The 6,445-nt window shown below is 45.7% G+C and overlaps 1 long non-coding RNA gene across 1 annotated transcript; it reads right to left on the bottom strand.

Moving 5' to 3' along the window:
* Positions 1-764: 764 nt before the first annotated feature.
* LOC115318817 lies at positions 765-3,124 on the bottom strand. The gene is made up of 3 exons (XR_005714980.3): positions 2,803-3,124; positions 2,590-2,739; positions 765-840 (listed from the first exon to the last, which is right to left on the bottom strand). It is a non-coding gene; the product is annotated as an uncharacterized LOC115318817 (long non-coding RNA).
* Positions 3,125-6,445: the final 3,321 nt, after the last annotated feature.

Below are 6,445 nucleotides of genomic sequence, written 5' to 3'. Positions count from 1 at the left end.
AGGCCGACGAGGCGCGTGACGTCAAGATACCGTGGTTCCTCCTCTCTTCGCTTCACTCCCTCAAGGCCGCGAGGCGGAGAAGACGCGAGGCCGTTCCCTCTCCTCAGAGAAACATGACGTCAACATTCCTGCCAAATGTGCCTCTTTTTTTTAAAAAATACGGTAATCCATTCAAGATATCGCCGATTGAGGGATGTTTTGGTGTTTGTAGCATCCCGTTGCACGCTTTTGCCGCGTGTTTTGGGAAATTCAAATTTCGCTTCAGCATCCCTTTAAGGGTCCCCCATATCTAAAACTCGTAACCAAAGAGCCATAACAGTGAGCAATATTGAGCTAACTGAAGCTCCACAGCTTCTGCACACATTCCGGTGCAAAGCAATAAAGCTTTACACACAAGAGCTCAATTTCACCTAAGAAAACAGGTGTCGGGCGGTAAAGCTTGATGCGAGTGGGGAAGCCTACTCATTATCACACATAAAAGGAGTAGACCATTTGTAGCGTCACTCTCACAAATACCGCAAAGAACTTGTCAATGAGTTTCATTTTCAGATGGTGGCCTTTCTTCTCAATGCTTTAGAATCACAGGGACATCAGGACCATCCATGATATGAATACAAACGGCTCTGAAAGCATTGCGTAATAAATACATTGTTTTCTGTTTTGTGAAGAACTAGCAGACAGCTGTCGTCCTTCCAGATTCACTGCTTGAACTTCCATCTCCTTGTCACCTTGTGGATTAGATATGCAGCTGCATCTCAGCAGTTCTTAGATCCCATGACCTGAACCCGTCACAAGTCTCGGACATCATTAACAGTCCAATGGTATCCTCCTGGTCCAGCTCTGTAAAAACGAAATGCGTGCATATATGAACTAGTTTATACAGCCATTTGTTTTCCTTATTCCTAACTTCTCAGTTGTTATATATAGGTTGTTCCTACAGCAATCTGAACTCACCTACCTGTATCCAAACATACATGGGGACATGGGTTTTTATTTCTGGCTGTAATCTGCTCTTTAAACAGGCTGGAACTATTCGCATTGGAATTATTTGCAAGTTTCACGGTCTAAAGGGGGTGTGCTGGCACTAGTTAAAATGGCCGTCATTTGTATGAACCAGAGCGTGGCCAGGCTCCACGCGCAAGTGATGCAAATATATGAGACATATGCAATATAATTTTGCCCGAAATGCTATATTGCGATATATTTTGCTATATTGCAATATATTTTGCCCGAAATGCTATACCATTGCGAGACAGGGGCTTGAAAAAGAAGACGTAGAATGGGGGCTCGATTCAATAACTGATTTTCTATCAACGCTCGTCTGGGATTTTGAGCGTCCTATTTCTTGACAACGCTGGAGATGCGCACAAGGGGTGCGCTCGCTAATACACAGATGGCCCTAGCATCTGCCGCCCTTTTATTCTTACACCTACTCTCGGATATGAGATGGACCGCTGTAGTTTTCTTGCAGATGCTTGTTTAACATAAACAAAATTCTGACCATGTCCGTTTTCAACTTTTTATACTGCCAGTTGGTGCCTGTCATTTTTCTCAAGCACACATTATAACCAAATAAATAAACAAAGCTGTTAGAAATTCAGCAAACATTTAATGCCGCGATTAAACAGGTGGAAACAGGTACAATATCATCCGCATAAGAGAGGGTATGCCGGCGAATGTGTCGGTTCGGTGCCGGCATCCGGCATCCGAGAAGGTACGACGATATTATTGTGACATGAATGTAGTCAGACATGGGGGTTACCATCGGCAAATGTCTTTCCTGGGCTAGAGTACCGGCTGCCGGTGGAACGGACACGTCGCACTTTTTCTCTACAATTACTCATTTCCTTCTCATTTGAACAACTTCCACCTTTGGGGCAATGACATACATACCGAACTGCAAAAGACATGTATGCAATAGATATTGTTAGAATAATTTGTTATGAGTCTTATGACAGCTTCAAGTATGTTTTGTCAATTTAAAATGTAAAAAAAAGAAAATATGTACTATTGTAAACAATATGAAAGTGAACAGATTAGTATGCTTTTTTTACTTACCTACTAGTTTTGAGCGAGCTGTTGTCCAAACAAAGGTTCAAACTTCAAGGTGCAAAGTTTACCTCCCAGTCTACGTCCAATTTGACAGGTTGAGAACTTATAAGGATTGTGGGGGCCATAAACGTAGCAACAAGCCAGATCAGTTGCTCCCTTTTATATTGTTCCCGTTAGTAACTCTCTGGATTAGGGTTCATAGGAGTCACATATCTTACACACTAGAAAGAAAACGCAGAAAGGCGAACACCAGATTAATTTATCTAAACAATTCCATGCCAAAGTGCTGTTTAATGTGCCCATATAAAACGTATCACGATCAAGGATTCTCACTGGGCTAACATGCATTCGTGCAGTGAGATGGCTCAGCACACTGTGCACTGACCCTGTTTTCCGACGCCTATCATCCGTCGTTCCAAAAGAAAACAAGTACTACAAAATCAACGCCCGTATCGACGACTCTGTCTTTCGAGCACGATCCTCAAGTTAGCACCGGTCAAAATAAAGAGTGATTACGAAGTGGAACTTACTACCTACCCTACTCATACGATGTCGTTCGTAGCGCCCGAGGAGCCACGTAGCCGGAGTTGTATGTCGGAGCGCGGCCCCTCGATGGGCCCGACGGTGAATCAAGCGGCCGTGGTCGGAGAACGTTGTCGGAGTGGCTCTCGTCCTGCGACGGTGACACTGTGATAAAGCGGTAATGTTATGGTACCGATGCTTTTCCGAGGGACGGTGAAAACGACCTACCTCTGCCTGTTGTGAAGTGTCTAACCCGCGTCAGGTGGGAGCACTCTCTAATCCAAGCCGCTCTAATCGAAGCGAAGCCGGTGAAAATTACGACAGTCAACGGCCACGTTGTTTGTTGGCATACCTTAGGTAGGGTGGTTTGACAACATGACGCGCAGTTCACGCAAAACCGCAAAACCAAAAACAGGTTGCACAGCTGACGACTACAGCGATTAGAGGTACAGCCGCCATTCTAGGTACTTTTTCCCTACCGAGTCGTTGACTGGTCGCGCGACCAACGCGACTTTAAATCCGTGGCGTCCACCCAAACGTCGTGTTTTTCTTTCCATCCGCTTTCTTTTTTTGTGTAACATAATTATATATATGTTGCAATTACGTGTTCTACTCGCTAATTCACAGCCTCCTTCCGAATTTCCTTGATTTCTAGTGCTGACTTCCGCCGCTTGGCATCGGGCGCTCGCGCGTGCGCAGAACGCTTCTCGGAAAAGGTCCATTGCACCGTAGTCCAGACGGGAACGAACCAGGGCATTGTATAATCGGATGAGACATCGCCTGTCAGACCCCCAAGAAATGTGGGAAAGTACCTTGAGGATATTAGACGCTTGCAGGCACTTCTTCTTTAGTCCCTTGATATGGGCCAAAAACGTAAGTTTCTTGTCAAAAACAACTCCTAAAAATTTGTGCTCTTGTTTTACAGGTACAGATATACTATTGAGTTGTAAACTGGGGTCAAGTGAGAGGCCACGCCGCATTGAAAAGGGCACGCATACTGTCTTTTCAGGAGAAAATCTAAACCCATTTTCATCGGCCCATTTACTCATTTTATTTATAGAGGCCTGCAGTTGGCGCTCGCAACTCGAGAGGTTGCAGGAAGAAAAGCAAATCGGCACATCATCTACACATAACGAATAGGAGACAGATGGTGGTATCGCTGCAGCCAGGCTTTTTATCTTCACTGCAAACAGAGTAACGCTCAATACACCCCCTTGGGGAACCCCGTTTTCTTGAATAAAAACATCAGAAAGTGTGGAGCCAAACCTAACCTGAAAAGTTCGGTTCGTAAGAAAATCTTGTATGCAACGCAGCATTCGGCCACGGATGCCAGACATCTGCAAGTCCTTGAGAATCCCATAACGCCAAGTAGTGTCGTAAGCCTTTTCTAGGTCGAAGAATACCGACACACAGTGCTGTCGATGTACAAAAGCTTCACGTACGGAAGTTTCCAGGAGAACAAGATGATCTAGGGTTGAGCGACCCATTCTAAATCCACATTGATTCGTATCTAAATTTTTTCCAACCTCCAAAAAGTGCACTAGTCGCCTATTTGTCAGCCTCTCGTACGTTTTCCCCAGACACCTGGTCAGCGCAATGGGACGATAACTCGTAGGCAGTGAAAAATCGTTACCGGGTTTCAGCAAGGGAATTATATTAAGCGCACATTTCCAGCACTGAGGAAAAACAGAACCTCCCTACAAATGTTTAAAAATTCAACAGATGTCCTAGGGATTCACGGGACAAGAGCCGCAACATTTCATATTTAATTGTCAGGTCCAGGTGCAGATTCATTTTTTGTTGCAAGGGCCACCTCAAGTTCACACAATGTCAAAGGCTGGTTATATTCTAGAGCATCTAATCGAGACATACCAACTGGCTACTTTTCCGCTATAGCACTGAATTTCTGAAATTTGGCAGTGTAACTGGATGAACTAGAAACTTCTTGAAAATAATTTGCAAGACAATTTACCTGGCCCTTTAATCTTGGCACAGCTGAGGGTAAAAGAAGTATCCTAAAAGAAAGATGATTGTCCCGAATTTTTCTCACTCGGTCCCACACCTATTTGAAGTAACAAAACTGTTCACTTTGGAAACATACTTCATCCACCAACTCCTCTTGGCTTGCCTTTTTGTCCAACGAGCCTTTGCTTTACTTTTTTTTAAAATTCAATATTGTTCCTAGTACTTGGGTAGCGACAAAAAGTGCCCCAGACCTTGTTCTGAGACCTACGTGTGGCAGTACACTCCTTGGTCCACCAAAGCTTGCACCGCTTCGGAAGATTCCCCGATGTTTGTGGCATAGAAATAGATGCTGCATTTATGATTCAGTCAGTAATGTACAAAGTTGCATTCTCAGGCGACATAGACAAAAACTCGGTAGAGTCCAGTACCGCTTCCAACGCAAAAAGGGCCCAGTCCGCCTCATCCAACTTCCACCTGGGGATGCTGGTTCGAAGAGAAGCGAGTGATGCCATACTTTTTAAATTCACAGGAAAATGGTCACTTCCAAAGGGATTGTCTAAAACCTTCCATGAAAAGCATGGAAGTAAGGATCGTGATGAAAGAGACAAATCTATGGAGGTGAAAGTATTATGAGATGCACTAAGAAAAATGGATCACTTCCATTTAAAAGGCAAAGGCCAGATGATAACAAATATCGTTCAATGACCCCACCACGGGAGTCCTGGCGGGAACTGCGCCACATGGGGTGGTGCGCATTAAAATCTCCTAAAATTAAAAAAGGTTGGGGAAGCTGGCTAACGAGTCCTTGAAGGTCCTGTAGATGCAGTGAAATATTTGGTGGTAGGAGGTAGAAATATTTGGTGGTAGGTCAAGAAAAACACGGACTGCCACTACCTCCAGCGAGGTTGTGAGAAAAACTGGAGCACAGGCTAGACCGCTCTGGACAACAACAGCCATTCCACCAGACGAGTTGCTAGACGATGCACGGTCCTTTCTAAAAACTTGATGGCGGCGTAAAACTTTGGCATGCGTGTCCCTAAGATGAGTCTCCTGCAGGCATATGGCCACAGGTCGAAGCTCATCAAGAAAGAAATTTATGTCATCAATATTAAAAAAACGGCCGCGACAATTCCATTGCATGATACTATACTTTGCCATCTGGAGAGGAAAGATGTATATATACGGAAATCGATTTAAAAGAGAAGTTTTAAGGTTTAAAATCTATCTTAACACGTGGCGTGCTCTATTTTTTTGGAGGGTCTTTCTGCCTCTAAGTAAGCTCACTGGCGACAGAAAGAGAGGACTCTGATCCTGAAGGGGGGCATCCTCCTCGGACCCGGGCCCAGTTTCATCCAAGGGCTCGTCGGTTGCCGCCGGCAGCTGACCCTTGGAGGTCGACTGCTTCGGCCGTTCCCGGGCTTCCTCTGGAAAGCAGAGGTGCGAGGGGGTATCCCTCGGCCCATCTGGGTCAAAGTGGCAGGCGGAGCAGGGGGTGTCAGCCCCTGCCCTGAGGTGGATGCTGAGGAGGCAGCATCCACCCTACGATTCGGGCGCGTTGCCATTGGCAACGCTCCCGAGGGCGAAGGAGACCTCGACGGGAGGCGCAGATCGTCCGTAGACGTCTGCGTTCCAGTCGAAAGCATAGGCCGTACCGGTCCCCTGCGTACGGCCTCGGCATAAGAACCTTCGGAAACAAAAACGAGGCGCTTTTTTGCATCAGCGTATGAAATATTTTCGGTAACCTTCAAGGTGAGGATTTCTTTTTCTTGTTTCCATAATGGGCAAGGTCGGGAGTACGCTGGGTGCTTACCGCTACAGTTAGCACAGTGGGGCACATTCTCGCACAAATCAGCGACGTGCTCCTTGCTAGAACACTTGGCACAAGTGCATGTCACTTCCTCGGCAG

This window comes from Ixodes scapularis, unplaced genomic scaffold (genome assembly GCF_016920785.2).
Source record: "Ixodes scapularis isolate PalLabHiFi unplaced genomic scaffold, ASM1692078v2 PGA_scaffold6__148_contigs__length_123643588, whole genome shotgun sequence".
In the NCBI taxonomy this organism is placed as follows: Eukaryota; Metazoa; Arthropoda; class Arachnida; order Ixodida; family Ixodidae; genus Ixodes; species Ixodes scapularis.
The sequence above is the reverse complement of the archived record's forward strand: the minus strand, read 5'-3'. Positions and strand labels throughout refer to the sequence as shown.